Source organism: Triticum dicoccoides, chromosome 7B (assembly GCF_002162155.2).
Source record: "Triticum dicoccoides isolate Atlit2015 ecotype Zavitan chromosome 7B, WEW_v2.0, whole genome shotgun sequence".
In the NCBI taxonomy this organism is placed as follows: domain Eukaryota; kingdom Viridiplantae; phylum Streptophyta; class Magnoliopsida; order Poales; family Poaceae; genus Triticum; species Triticum dicoccoides.
The window spans coordinates 700,427,061-700,443,876 of NC_041393.1; positions in this window are offsets into that span (position 1 = coordinate 700,427,061).

Here is a 16,816-nt window from a genome sequence, read left to right on the forward strand (position 1 = left end):
ATAAAAACCTAGCCTTTTCCCAATTTTAATTCTTGGCAGATTTTAGCAACTTCGCACAAGTCAAGCAATCAACCTACACATGCAATTCTATAGTATAGCAGCGGAATTTAACACAATTGCATATGAAGGTAAAGGGGAGGAGTTTGAGTAGGCAAGCGCAATTGGAGACACGGAGATTTTTGAGCCGTGGTTCCGATAGGTGGTGCTATCGTACATCCACGTTGATGGAGACTTCAACCCACGAAGGGTAACGGCTGCACGACTCCATGGAGGGCTCCACCCACGAAGGGTCCACGAAGAAGCAACCTTGTCTATCCCACCATGGCCATCGCCCACGAAGGACTTGCCTCACTAGGGTTAGATCTTCACGAAGTAGGTGATCTCCTTGCCCGTACAAACTCCTTGGTTCAACTCCACAATCTTGTCGGAGGCTCCCAAGTGGCACCTAGCCAATCTAGGAGACACCACTCTCCAAGAAGTAACAAATGGTGTGTTGATGATGAACTCCTTGCTCTTGTGCTTCAAATGATAGTCTCTCCAACACTCAACTCTCTCTCACAGGATATGGATTTGGTGGAAAGAACATTTGAGTGGAAAGCAACTTGGGGAAGGCTAGAGATCAAGATTCATATGGTAGGATTGGAATATATTGACCTCAACACAAGTGTAGGTGGTTCTCTCTCAGAAAATGCAAGTTGGAAGTGTAGGCATGTTCTGATGGCTCTCTCCATGAATGAATAGGGGGTGGAGGGGTATATATAGCCTCCACACAGAATCTAACAATTACACACAACTTACCAATCTCGGTGGGACCGAATGGAGAAACTCGGTCGAACCGAATTGAGAAACTCGGTCGGACCGATTAAGCAAATCTAGTGACCGTTAGGATTTTCGGTGGGACCGACATGCAACTCGGTAGGACCGATATGGTTATAGTTAGGGCATAATTAAATCTCGGTGAGACCGATTACGCAAACTCAGTGAGACCGATTTTGGTAATAAGCTAACCAGAGAGTTGGTCAGGTAAACTCGGTGGGACCGATTCGCTCATCTCGGTCGGACCGAAACGTTACGAAAGGGAAACAGAGAGTTTACATTGCAATCTCGGTGGGACTGACCGCTCATCTCGGTGAGACCCAAACGTTATGAAGGGAAACAAAGAGATTACAATCCCATCTCATGAGACCGAGATCCCTATCGATGAGACCGATTTGCCTAGGGTTTGTGGCAGTGGCTATGACATCTGAACTCGGTGGCGCCGGGTAGAAAGAATCAGTGGGGCCGAGTTTGACTTTTGGTTTAGGTCATAGGTGGATGTGAGAAACTAGTTGAGGGCTTTGGAGAATATCACTAAGCATTTTGAGCAAGAACCTCATTAAGCAACACCTCATCCCTCCTTGATAGTATTGGCTTTTCCTATAGACTCAATGTGATCTTGGATCACTAAAATAGTAAATGTAGAGTCTTGAGCTCTGAGTTTGAGCCAATCCTTTTGTCCTTAGCATTTTGAGGGGTCCACTTTTCTCATCCATGCCATGCCAATCATTGAGCTTTCCTGAAATATTTATCTTGGAATAGCATTAGCTCAATGAGCTATATGTTGTTAGGAATTACCAAAACCACCCAGGGATAGTTGCACTTTCAATCTCCCCCTTTTTGGTAATTGATGACAACATATAGATCAAAGCTTCGACAAATGATAATAAGATTGAAGAACATTGTCGCCTTGAGAAGTATGTGAAAAGCAAGAGCTCCCCCTAAATTTGTGCATAGTTTAAGATTTGATTTGGACTACAAATGCACAATGAGTTAGGATCATGGGTTACTCTTCCATGTCACATACATCTTGGTGGAGCACTCAAAATGATAATGATTAAATACATGCACTCATCACCAAGCAAAGTGAATGATCATATGAAGATGTAAGAGATAATGTCATCCAATCAAGCAATAATGTAGCATAACATATGATCAAACACATGATCATCCAAGTATCACACAAAGGATATGAAGTATCTCAAACAAGAAAATAAAGTTCAACCACCAAAAACAAGAGAGAACAAAAGCAACACTCTCTCTCGAAGCCTATGATCTATTCATTTTCTCCCCCTTTAGCAACAAGTTACGAAAAAGTTCATAAAAAAATGCATAGTGCTAATCGACTCTCAGGCTTGGTCTTCAGGTGGTGGTGTAGAAATGACTGCAAGGACGAAAGCATCAGTTATAGACTTGCCCTTCTTCTCCTCCACTTCCTGATGTTCCCTAGTATGGAACCTATAGACCACATCAGTCCTTCTCCTAATAGCATAGGGATCAATCAATCTCCACTGTTTGAGTCCTGCATCCTTCCTGAGCTTCATATCTTTAGCTACTGGATGAGCATCATTGTGATCTGGAATTTTGGGCTTCAACTTCCCTAAGACAAGTGACTCATCATCTTCTTCTTCAGCAGCTTCAGACACCGGGGCCTTGTTCTTTTCTGCAGCAGGAATACTGCTGGTGTTCCTCTTGGGTGCAGCTTTGGGATTAGGTGCAGCTGCCTTGGGAGCATCTTTGGGTTTTGATGGAGCAACCCCTGATCTTATATCATCTCCCATAAGCTTTTGAGACTTAGGTGCTGGTGCAGCAACCTCTTCCTCTTCTTCCATCATAGAGGGTTTTCCAACTACTCTGGCCATTGTCTTCTTAGCCCTTTCCTTCCTTTTCTTCTCAGCCACAACTGGTTCTTTGGGTTCAGATTCCAAAGCTTCTTGAGTGGATGCTCTAACCTTTAACATAGGAGTCCTCTTGGCTGGAACTTTCCTGTTCATTCCTGGCTTAATGGCAGCAACTGTGCCATATTCCTTCTTCAGCACCTTCCTAGATGTGGCCTCATCCTCATCTGCCACATAGTCCTCATCTTCAGAATCTGAGGTCTTCTTCTTTCTGGCCCTGGTGGCTACCTTTGTCAAGTTGCTGGGTGTGCTCCTGCTACCCTCATCATAGCTGCTAGAGGGACTAGTGCCCTCACTCATGTGAACTTTCTCTTCAGCTCTGTTCTGACTGTAACTCTGATCTGACATAGTGCAAACTCTGACAGCAGACCCTGTGAATGGAAATAGATGAGGTAGAGGGAATGAGCATCACAAAGCATAGAGGATTTTGCAAAACAAATGAATCAAAAACTTAGTTTTAGTTTTCCATAGAAAGCATTTCAGAGCTACCGAATTTGTAAACTCGGTGATACCGAAGCAGCTTTTGGAACCTAAACTAGTGAACTCGGTCAGACCGAGTCACAGTTCGGTGGCACTGAGACTGCTAGGGTTTCACAAAGTCCTGAACTCGGTCACACCGATTTGCAATTCTCGGTCAGACCAAGAATCACATGTGCAATAGCATAAGCTAATTTGGTGGAACCGATTTCTTCAACTCGGTCGGTCCGAGATGAGTTCGGCAGAAACCTAACCCTAAATTTTCAATCCACAACTAATCTAGGGAGTGATTTCGCTGGATAGGATGATCTCAATCGTGGCAAGATACATAGCAAAACAATGTGCTAGGAATCAGAATGAGATTACCACAAGGATCAAGTCCATACCCTAAATGCAGCGATGAACCTGCTACAGTGGCAATGACGGAGACGATTACCGTTGACGGTAGCAGAGACCAGCGACGGGAGGCAGCTGGCGATGAGGAGGACGATCCGGAGACCCAAGGAGGCAGAGCAGGCTGAGCGCGGGTGAAAAGGTTCGGAGAAATTTCCAAATTTTGGCCCGGGGATATATATAGCCTGACCCTGTCGGTGTGACCGAGTGGAACAACTCGGTGGCACCGAGATGCATAACTGCAAGCAGTTACTGCAACTCGGTGTGACCGAAAATTTCAAATCGGTTGCACCGAGATTGAAAACCTAGATCAACTTAGTGATCTCGGTATGACCGAAATTGATGAATTAGTCAGACCGAAACGCAGAAAGAGGTTTCGGATGGTTTAAGTCTATGATGAATCGGGGACTCCGAGTGCTCCTCACACAGAGTGGCTCGAATCTGACTTGATCAAACTTTGTGATATAGCATGAATAGAGTTTGAGACAAGAATAGCATAGATAGCTAAAGAAGGTTCTTAGGCATTCTTGTCCATCCACTTGGCAAAAGAAAAGAAGCCAAACAAGAAAAACAACAAGTGGATGTCCTCGAATGAGTAAAATATGCAAACGACATGCTCGCACAATAAAATGGCAAATGAAATATGTGACAAAGCATGCACAACCAATTCTAGCATCTATCAAGCAATTGGCGATGACTAGGTCATCTATATATGAGTATATTGAATTAGGAGTCAAATGAGAACGTTTGATCATAGGTCATACTCATCGGTTAGGCACAAGTGGGGTTACCACTTTTACATAATGCATTGTCATGTTCACACCATTAGAGTTGCTTTTGCTCAATTCTTAGAGTAAAGCTCCCCCTAGATGTGAGATCCCCCCTAAGAGGGATGAACTAACCTTGGGTTTTTTCGACGATGACTTCATGTAGGTGTTGAAGATGTCACTACAAAAAAAAATACACTTCCGTGATGATACGTGTTTGTCACAGTAGGTCACATTTTTTGTCATGCATGTACATCCATGACGATTTTATGACCGAATCAAGATAGTCATACCTGTGCTATCGTAGAAGTGTTCCTTGATATTACCAAAATTATCATCACAGAAGTGTCCACTTCCATGACGATAAATCACGCGTCACAGAAGTACTTTCGTCAAGGGTGACCGACATGTGGCACTCACCGTAACAGAACGCCGTTAAGCTATCGGGTCGGGTTTTGGATCCGATAACCCGTTAACAGCCCCGACCAATGGGGATTTTCCACATGTAAAATCATCATTGGCTGGAGGAAACACGTGTCGGCTCACCGTTGGGATAGATGTCATCCACTCATTGGACAGAAGGCGCCTATGATATGTCGACACGTGGCATGGCCCAACAGAGGCCCATTCCTGTGAAAAGGCTGGCCCGTTTGACTTGGTCAAAAGGTGGCGGGCCGGCCCATGTAAAGCTTGTTAACGGCCTGTTCGCATATAGCCCATTTACAACCCGCTAACCCAAGGCCTGTTATGCCCTATTCGAATTAGGCCCAGTAGCGTCATCTGGGCCACCCAATATGATTCCAGCCCGTTTTCACTTCTGGCCGATGTATGGCCCATGACGTCTTTCGGCCCATATGAGGCCCTATGTATCTCTTGGCCTAGTAACGGCCCATGGTGAAACTGGCCCGTAATGGACAGTGTATTACTTTAGACCCATTAATGGCCCATGGTGAAACTGGCCCGTAATGAACAGTGTATCACTTTATACCCATTAAGGGCCCGTTATTCCGTTGGGCCGTTTCCCGCCCATGTTATCTTTCGGCCTACTCAGAGCCCATTTGTTCTTGGGCTCATTTCCAACATTCGTTTACTTACGGCCCGTTACTGTCATTTTCTGCTTATGGGCCAAATTTAGCCCGTGGTTACAGTCGGCCCGTTTGTGGTCCGTTAACACGTTGGGCCGTTTTCATAGCGTCATGAAATACGGCCTATTAATGATGGCCCGTTATGGTCGGCCCATGAACGAACGATTCCAATTCTAGCCCGTTTACGACCATAATACGACCTGTTATTGGCCCATGTTTGGCCAATCGATCATACTGCCCGTATCAGGCCCATTGATGATACGACCCGTAGAAGGCCCATTGTTTGTATGGCCCGTAGAAGGCCCATTGTTTCTACGGCCCGTAGAAGGCCCACTGATTCTACGGCCCGTAGGAGGCCCAGTGTCACTACAGTAAATATTAGCCTATGGTTATTGTGGCCTAGTTTTAAAAAATAGGTTATTGTAGCCACTAGCAAACCGCGGAAAAAGAACTGCAATGACTACAAGCAAACAAATAAACAAGACAACAAAGAAATAAATAAGCAAGCAACTTACGCTAAGCTATCACGGCTATCACACATATTACATCCACTGGGCATCAAAGTTCACCACCAGTGCAAATAAACACGCTGACAAAAGAATATACAAAACTGAGAGCACTTTAGAAGGCACTAGGCCTGGCCAGGTCGGGCCCCCCCAAACAGCTGAAGAAGCCGAGTAAACCTCAGTTGTGTCAACGATAGATGCATCAACACTAGATTTAAGGCATGATGGTGCGCACGACAGTCCTCTAACATCTTCATTGCATCTTTGACTTCAAGTCGGAGCTGAGCTGAAGCAAGCCTTTCCGCTTTAAGTTGAGACTGAAGAAGTCGAACTGATTGAGGCAGCGACTGCACAAAGGTTGTCTCACACCTGCTGGTGAGTAGCTTCAACTCACTGTCTTCATCAAGACAGGACCTTGGGGTCATCTCGCTGTCGTCAAGATGGTTTGGCTCACTATCTTCCCTAAAGTTCTGCCTGGCGTAAGAGATACGACTCTGAAAGAGAAACAAGGAGACACTTAACAGGTTTCACAATTATATAAGCAAATAAATGGATCTGTTCTGCATAAGGAACATGTTTTTACAACTACAATTTGAAACTGGTAGTTGTTGCAAACATCCAATCAGATGTAAACAGCAAAGCAAACAACAGTGGAGGCAATGATGCCTATCCAAATCTATACTAGAACAAAGTTTGAAGGCTTGAGAAGGACGAACTTACATTACATGTTAACACGGGCTGGACAAAGCCCTTCTCCATGTTGATGGAAGGATAATTCAATAAATTCCCCAAAGAAAATTCCTTATAAGCGTTGCCATTATTCTACATTTTGCAAAGAATAAATATAGATCAAATAATATTGGAAGAAATAGAGGATAATGAAGCTCAGGTGCAGACTGATGATACATAATCAAATAGCAATTAATTAAGTACATCGTTACAAGGCAAAAGGGAGAGAGGTACTGACAAGAGCAATGCAGAGCCCATTATTTTTTTTGAGATCGTATGATCCTTTGAGCAAGGAGATTGATCTGAAATTAGTTTTCATAGAAGAGAGAAGGTAAGGCACAAGCAGAAATTTAGGAGTTCAAATTTTGAATTGATATCATAGACAGTACCTGACGCTGGGCTCCCAGTAGTTCTAATATGGGTTTGGCCACTGGAGTAGGGGTAAAGTGTGGTACAGTTGGGCCTGTGTTTCTGTGGCTACTGATCTATCTGATTTAACAGGTACCACCACCTTTTCCAAATACCTAGTTTGTACTCCTTGAGGATCTGCACTCACCCTCTTCCTTTTGGACATCTATTATGAAAGAACAACATTTGACTGGAAAAACATAGTGTGACGACACATGGAATAGGTACAGAAAATGGATAGTTATGGCATATACTCATATATGATGCTTAAACTAAGCAGATGGTGTAACAAAGTAGGAGAAATGCAAGAGGTCAGATGCAAAATATGTGCGACCAATACAACTTTGCAAAGTTAGAGCAAGCACCTTGATAGGTGAATAAGATAGGCCATCCTCCGCCATGCCAAGTTTGTTAGCCAGTGGATCGTTCCGCAATATTCCTCACATGCGCCCATTCTCATATTCATTTTGATAATGTTCAATATCTGACATGCATGAAAACATAAAAACAAGTGAGATTTTCTTTGTAATGCAGAAGTGATTCTAATCCAATACCGCCTCCCTGTAAACCCCTTTGTGCTATCTCTGCAATTCTTTTAAAAGATGCCATGCATGCTGTAATTTGTTGTGTGCATTAATATAATGTGGCCTACTCCTCAAAATATGAGAGCTCCAGAAGTGATGACACTTCGCAGATGATAGCTTCAACATATAGTAAAGAAGAACAAGTCGACCTGACCTGACAGATTCAAAATATACTAAGGGAGAACAACTCGACCTGACCAGTCCACCGCAAGAGAAGAGTATCATCTTAAAGAAGAGCAGAAGAGCAAGCAGATTGAAGATATTACAAGTGTTTCAATACAATGTCAGTTGGCCACCCATGATGAACTAGAGCGCACAGAGAAATACTATTCTTTCCGGTCTCTCCATATGTGGCTCACATGCATTTCGAAACTAAAGTAGGAACATTTAGCTAACCAATTAAACATCTCTCAGTTTTACTAATATCAACAATAATATCAGATATGAATTTGTACAACTAAGCTTGTTTAGCTCGATGGGTGGAGCAGTGCTATTACGACACGAACCACGTAGGCTGATTGTGGTCATCATAAAATGGGGAAAACATAAGCATGATCAGTACAGTGTTGACCGTGGCAGTGGGATGGCAGATCTGAAGCTGCAAACCGCGCAAAGGATAGTTAGCAACCGATGTTTGCTTTGAAATAACAACTAAGATTTGGTATGGACAAGAAAGTTCGGTCAACAAGTGACAAAGAAATGCAATTATGCTGTCTCTCTATATGTCGTGACATGCATTTGGAAACTCAAGTGGGACCTTTAGCTAACCAATTAAATGTGTCGGTTAACTAATATCAGTATCATATCACAATCATATTTGAACAACTAAGCTTTCCAATTTTGAGTGTTGTGTTGTTTAGCTTGAAGGGTGGAGTAATGCTAGTACGACAGAAAGCACCTACGGAGATCATAGTAGAGTAGATAAAAGGGGAAAACCCTAAGCATCAAGAGAAAAATCAGGAAAGTGGAACTAGCTGGACCAGTGAGTGGCGCACATGCTTTTCGAAACGAATATAGGAACATTAGGTGACCAATTAAACGTTCTCTGTTTTAGTGATATGAGCATCATATTAGATTCGTATTTCAACACGTAAGCTTTGGGTTGAGGTCTTGAGGAGCAGTGCTAGCACGACACGAAGCACCTACGATGATGGTAGTGAATATAAAGGGGGAAACCATAAGCTTTACGAGTATAGTGCCCGTGCCATGGCGGATCTGAAGGTGCAAACCGGACAAAGCTACTTCACAACCAATGTTTGCTTTCAACTAGCCACTACGATTTGGTATGGACAAGAAAAGTACAGTAAACAAATTACGATCTATTTTCCGGGTGAGGTCAATAACTTAAGCACATATGGAAGAGTACCACCTCTCTTGCGATGCCGTGTAGGCCTATGCTGATACGTTGAGGGTGCTGCGGGTGCGATGGCTGTCGGCGGCGGGGAAGAAGACTTTAGACAGCAGACAGCCGAGTCGGGGGATATATCCTGTTGCCGTGGACGAGGCGGTCGTAGGAGCGGCAACGGCAAGGTGGACGACGACGCCGATGAAGCGAGAGGAGGCGATGAAAGGATCCTGGTCCAGCGCCGTGGATGAGAGACATCCATCTCTTGCAATGGACGATAGGGTAGGGGTAGCGGCTCCGGCAAGGTGGAGGATGGGGTGGCGGACGGAGGAGGCTGGCCGCAGTGCGGAGGTTGTCGTGCCGCCGACGGTGTATGAATGGGAAATGGAGGGGAGGGGTGGGGGCGATCTCAAACTTTGGGACACGCTTCTCTGAAATGGGGGAAAGTTACGAACTTATCCCCCGTTTAAAATTTCAGACACCGCGTCGCTTGGGGATAGGACGGTAATCTCGCATCTCCCAAATATTTTCCGGTAACTATTTCGGGCGAGGAGAGGGTGTTTTGCCGCCCACGGTTGGCGCCCACGGTGTATGAACGGGGCTGACAGGTAGGGCGGTTGTGTCACGTCTGATGGAAGTTACACATCTGCCCCTATTTAAAATATTAGTCTACATCGATTTCGGACGAGGAGAGTTTGTTTTGCCGCCCACCGTGTATGAATGGGGAAATGGAGGAAGAGACACATGTCTTTCGGACGAGCTTGAATCCAAATGTGTTTTGCCGCCCACGTTTGGCGCCCACCGTGTCTGAATGGGCTCAGAGGCCGTCGTGTCACGTCTGATTGAAGTTACAAGTCTACCCCTATCGACAGCAGCGTAAATCCGGTCGATAAGGATGTCAAGTGTCAGGGGTAGACAGTAATTTCCATCTCGCAAACACTTGCTTCGGGCAGCCCACAAATTATAGTGGGTGTTTAGCCGCTTCGTTCAAGACTTGGGAGAATTAGCATTCACGTTTTCCCTGGGACCTGGCAAACTAAATTCAAATCCAGTTTGTATTCGATTACGAATATCCACAGATAATTATACTGTTTGTTATTTATTTCTTCAAAAACTACAACAAAGATTTATTCCACCTTTATATATGATTATGATTTAGAAATACCGTGATCTTCGAATTCAGTAGGTTGGATACACTTTGATTCAAACAGTTATTTCATCTAATACAATATGCTCACACGAAAAACAGTTCACCTTATGTCAATCTTACAAGTACTGAGGATTACCTCGCCTAAAAAATTGGGATCATTACAATACATGGACAACATGGAATTCCGGAAAACATAGGGGGTCTTGCAACATAATCCATTCAGAGACATGACACAACATGCAAGTACAATAATCTAATGACAATTTCAACTGGTATCTAAAGAAGAACCGGGATTACCTTGGGCTTCAGATAGCAGAAACAGCAGGACGTCCTCCGTCTTCAAATGCAACATTCATACTTCCTCCAATTCTTGGGTTGCTTGCATAATGCGTGCCCTAATTCCGTAATTTCCAGCCTCAAGATAAAGATTACCTCATTCATGGCAGCCACACCATCTCTTTCTGCCTCTAGTAGAGCCTCAAGCACTATAATATCTGTGCTCAGACTGCTCTCCGGTGGTGTTGCCTCTGAACTACTACCATCTGGTAACATGGATGGCGTACTGCTTCCACAAATAGATTCTGGGGTTGTACATTATGTCCTAGTGTGAATGGCATCCTGAAAGGTTTCCGCTAGACATAAGTAAGAGATAGTTATCGTATGATCCAGGCAGTAAGCTTACATGGTAAACGACGGAAGAATTATTGCCGAGCATGGAAAACGATATTTAAATGGTTCGAAGCAGCATCAGCCAAAAAGAAATTAAAATGGTAAGATGAAAGTTGAAAGGGAGTGTACAACCACTATATTTAAGTTGCCAAGGCATCTAAGCAGTTGAAATAATCTGAGAAAGCACTTAACAGTGTGGCCTCATATAAACTATGAAGATAGTCTTGTGATGAAGCTGAGAGGAAAAGTTAAGGTCTCAAATGAATAGGCATGCATTTCTTTACGATAGTACAGCAGGCACTGCCGACATATTGGCCAACTCAGGTATAACATAACAACAAACAAGCATTCGAATCAAGCAATATAGCAAAGCAGACAACTGAGCTATTTGTAATTCAGTAGGATTACACATTGAGGGCACAAGCCAAGAAAGCAGCCCACTCGCATTACATTTAACATGTACTAAAACACACTGGCTTACCATATGTTGCTGTGAAGCATAGCTGCTGTTGCAATGTTCTTTGAAGATATCGTCAGCATCCCGTGGTTGCAAATCTAGTTGTTGTAGTTTATTCTGCACCATCTATTTAGGTAAAATTAATTTTAATCGCATGCACTGGTCCGAATTGATCATCAATGGTTCATCTAAACTAATGAAAGAAGGGTATGTGCATACACGACAATATATGTGCTTCCCTCTATTTTTATGCTTGTTCGAGGTCCCAGCACCAAAAGAACAAATATTTTGCTTGATGGGGTTGGCAGCTCCATAATTAATAGAAGCATCAAATTAGTCATGTAACTTGGGAAGATCAAGAACACACAAACAAGCAATGAACAGAGGCTCGGAGCAGTGATGTAATAGCTAGCATCAGAAAATGTAGGGTAAAAGGAACAAAAAGCAGCGAAACCACATGCTAGTTTGCTGATGTGTAATTAAGCATAGAGAACATTAAGCAGTCTGATGGAACCAACAGGTGGCCTCAGAACAAAACTAAAGCATATTAACTATATGTGCACTGGTATGTAATTTAACACATGTAACATGTTCACTGCCAGAAGTATGGCCCTACAGGTGCAAGCAGAATAACGCGTCTCATGAAAAACTAAATGATGCCCTGAAGAAATTCAAAGGTGCGGTGCTTATGCTAGGAAAGTGAACGTAGGCATCGGCCGTTGGATAATAGTACCTGATTCTCGGCGGCGTATGGGTATCGTTGTCATACTTGATAGCTAAGGATCGTCGATGGTGCTCGTGTTGCGGTTGAGTTTGGGCCGGCTGTCGCTGTCGCTGAAGCTGCTCCGGTGATACGGTTGCGGCGCCTGTCGACATACAAGAAAGCTCATCTGTGGTAAGTGAACAGTTGCATGATAAATAGAAAAACCGAAGGAGTACAAATCGAAATAACCTGATGAGGCTGCGGCATCGGTAAAGAAGGGCCGGTGGAGTTGAATATGACGTCCGTGGAGCGGGTCCGGTGCAGTGGACGAAGGCTTCGGCGGGCGCGTTGTATAGATCTTTCGGTGAGGCGGATCTGTTGCGTCGGACGAGGGCTTGTATGAAGGGCCAGCGAAGGGGCGGACGAGGGAGTCAGTGAAGGGCCTACGCTGTGGTGGAGGGTGCCGGTTAAGCAGATCCGGTGTGGTGGACCATGATGGCGGTCAAGGAGATCTGGAGCGGTGGACAAGCCAGTCGCTGAAGCGGCTCCGCTAAATGGTGAGTTGGCAGTTGGGGGTTCCAAGGTGCGGAAGGTAGATCCGACGGGGTGTGAGGTCCACCGCTGCGGCGGAGGACTAGATTCAGCGTCTTGCCATGGTTGGGGGGGTCGGGGAGGGGAAGGGGAGGGGCTCTGGGGAAGAATGTTGGGGGCAAAGAGGGGAAAACAATGGAGTTACCAAAGCAGCCCTTTTCCGTTCATGTGGCAGGGGTAAAACAGGAATATCGCAGGGCTAAACTTTCGGGCACGTGATATTTCGATGTGAGCGGGAAGTTTGAAAGCTTTTGGCGCCTAAAATTATAAGTATTCTGCTCTCGTACGGCCGACTATGATATCATGGCCGACAATTTGTTTGTTTTGCACGCAAAAAAATGTGCAAGTTTTGAAAATCAATGTCTCCAACTCGAAACTTAGATTGTCCATTCAATTCAAATATGGATCATTGAGCTACTACAAGCAAATACCATCATACGGTCCAATTCAAATGAAATTCCAAATGTGTTTATCCTAAATATGATGACAAAAGCAAAAATGTGTATGTGTATGAATAAAGTGGATGATTATAAAGTTTGAACATGACCGTATGTGTATATCTCTAGGTTTGATATATGAATTTGAAATCACGAAATCCCGGCTTAAAAAATGTACCTCCGTTTAAATGAATTACAAAAGCTAATGATGAAGTCGAATTCCAAAATTCTAATCTTAGGTTTGTAATTCTGGTACATCAAGGTATATCACGCATGTTCAAAAGTATCGTTATCTCATAGTACAAACTGTGAAACAAATGGATCAACCATGAGTGCACAATATCTCAATTACGCTAAAGTCCCTCAAATATAAACACCTCACTCTTTATCTGAAGTCAACCCCCCCCCCCACCACACACACACACACATAGAGAGAAGTCGTTCTCTCCCCCAAACACCAACACACGAGCACATTAATACCCCTCTCTCTTGTAAAGTCCGGACCCCAACATAGGTCTCTATCACTTTGTCTCTCGGGCATACACACATCTCTTCCCTCACTCTCTAGGTCTCCCGCTATCTCTCTTACCCAAGCACACGCACTATGTAGAGTGTATATTTCCCATACACACAAAAAGTCACCCCCAAACTTCTATCTCCCTAGTTATGTGGTTCTCGCGCACTCACCTCACACACCACCCCCACTGCAAACAAGCACACTTTGTCTCCTTGTGCACCACTCTCCTCTTTCTATCTCTCCCACACACGGACCCGCCCCAGCTCCTTCCCTACATACATATATGTCGTGACTCTTTGCATAGCTCCCTAATGTATAATCGTTCTTGATTTCGCACATTGTTACGTACACCATCTATTTTAGATCTCTCATGAAGTCCCTATCACACACACGATGAGTTGCTTCCCTTGCGTCTCCGTTCATAGGCCAATTTCGGACAACATCAACATTGTCTCCCTATCTATACGCCATTTATGGACACAAACGACCCCTCTCACCCCCTCTCTTCCTCTCTCTCTCTCTCTCTTTGTCGCTAGCTCTCTCTTTCTCTCGCTCTCACACCCCTCCCCCCCACACACACTCGATGTCTCTTCCAAATAGTCTGCTCCCCAAGCCCGCACCCATGCTATCCCGCTACTACACATGTCACACCATCCCCCTTCCCTTATACTAGGTTTAAATCATCAGTGGTCTCTCTACTCCACGTACACTCTCTCCCTCTCACACACAAACGCATGCACAAACACACACAAACACGCACAAACACCCATTTATCTGGATCCTCATCTCTCCCCATATCCGCATGTGTATCTCACACACTCACTCTCTAATTATGTATATGTGTCTCCATGTTACACAACACAAAGCCCCATGTACATGTCTCTCTCTATCCTCCACACACATACACACAAAGAATCTGTTATCATTGCCTCAGTCTCTAACATATCACACATGCACACTATCTCTCTCTCTCCCGCAAACACGCTCATCAAGGGTTTCCCCGTGAATAACTTACCGTCTATTCATCAATAGTCGTGGCAGTATGGCGAACACGAGATGTGAAAAAGAATAAATCTACATGTGCTTAGACCACCTAGTATGACTACTAGGACTAGAGCAAGCCAAAAAGCGCGTCGCCATCAACCCCCTCCTTGTCGGCGACGGGAAAATCTTTGTTTTACACAGTCGAGAAGTCATTGTGCTAAGGCCCCACATGCCGAGGCGTTGAATAGAATGTAGATGCTAGTTTACGGAAGCAAGTATCGATAATACGTTTGTATCTCCATACTTATATTTCTTCTCTTATAAAAACTGAGGTGGTGATGATGGTACCTGTGTCATCTTGCAATATAGACCGTCCGATCTATATCTGATAGATGGAAATTAAACTAAAAGATAACCGCACCCCTCTCCACATTTGCAGACAAGGCCTTCCCTCGTTCATCCCTATCTCCAATAAACCTCATTGTTGAGCAATTAAGAAAGGAAGCCTCTGGAACATACTGGCCTGGTGGCCGCTGCCGGCGTCGTCAATCCCCATGCCTCCGCTCAGTCCGACCACCAACCACCACCACACCCCACTCCTCTTCACCTTATCTCATATTTCTTGAGATATCATTAGTTTTTACACATGGGATTACTCCCGCAAGGGTCAATCACAACAAGTGTTTTATAAAAAAATGCATCTTGATGTTCCGTGCAATGCACGGATCTTGCTAGTACTCCTACACAAGACTAAGTTGGTGATGTTGGTGTGTCTGCCATTCGTCGTTTCTGACCATTAGATCTACATCTAACGATTGTGAGGTAAGTTGTTGCCTTTTCTCACCAACATCCCACTTGTCTACCAATTTGCAGAAAAACCCATAATTAGTATCTTAAAACCAACCACATCCCTCCCTGACCTCACCAAAGCAGCCCAAGGAATATATTCTAATTGAAACATATGTATATCAAAATTAGAGTGTTTTGTACCAAGTTTGTGAATAAGTATTATTCTAATTATGATTCGTTGCAACGGACATGAACATTGCTAGTATTTCCAACCATGCATTTTTTTCCTAGTATTCCATAGTTTCGAGTTTTCCATCAAGATATTAGTCACTCATGGTTGATATTTACTTTCAATCATGTACACATATGCACTATGTAACTAGCCTTGCTTATTGGCTTCCAAAGCTTAACTTTCACTCCTACTTACAATATGTAGAGTATTTAAAAAAAAACTACCACTTTCAACCAGCCCTAGGAAGAATCTATTGTACAAAAAATAGCAAAAACATACCCAAAATTTCTTAATCCACGCCAAAAACTACTACCTAGTACTCCTACCGATTAGGTTCGTTTAAACCCATTTATGAAAGGGTTGGCCCACACGTTCTTGCTGACGAGGCAGCTTAAACCAACACATTTTGTTTGACCATTGACACGAGGGACCCACATCTGACCTTCTATCCTGTTATTCCCCCTCAAATCATTATTTTTCCTGAACATTACTTCAAACAGTACTGATGCGTGTTTGTCGGTGGCACCGGTGATGAGCGAGTTGGCTGCCGCTCCGCCGGACAGGCTGGACGCCGCGCTGGCCTCCGCACGGGTTGGCAGGCTGGCCCGAGCGTGACTCACGAGCGAGCAAGCTGCCGCGCCGGCCTTCGCTCAAGCCAGATGGCTGTCCTGAGCGCAGCGCGCGTGAGCAAGCCGCCGCGCTGCCGTGCCAATCTAGCTAGCAAACCTTGCAGACAAGCAGCTGGACGGAGCTATCTTGGCTAGCTAGTGGTTGCGAGCGCCGGACGGAGCTGGCATCCGGGCTGCCGCAACATGGGCTCCGCACTGCCAGCGGTTTTGACCTCGCCTTCTGCCGGCGGCGGTAGCTGCGTCCCATGGTCGAGGATGACTAGGTGGATGGGCCGGAGGTAGGAGATCACTTGAGGATTTTTGTTGGTAAGAGCATGTACAATGGTTGATAAGGTAGTCTTATCTTAAGTCTGCCATGTATGCAAGTGGTAGTAATTTCTTGGCATTTTAGTGGTTTCTTGCATTATTAGGGGTTTCTTGTAAGGAACAATGTACGTACTACTAGCGACAAAAGGCGATTCTAGGTTGCGTTGTACTCCAACGAGTACTACTAGTGGTCGCGGGAGTGTATACCTCGTTTTGTGGGTTCGATCCCGGCTGAACGCACGGCGGCCTTTTTTTAAAGAATAGTACTACTACACTTCGCTGCGAGCCATATTTTACATGGGTAGTTTGAGTTTTGAAGTCGAACGGACGTGCGGCCCCATAAT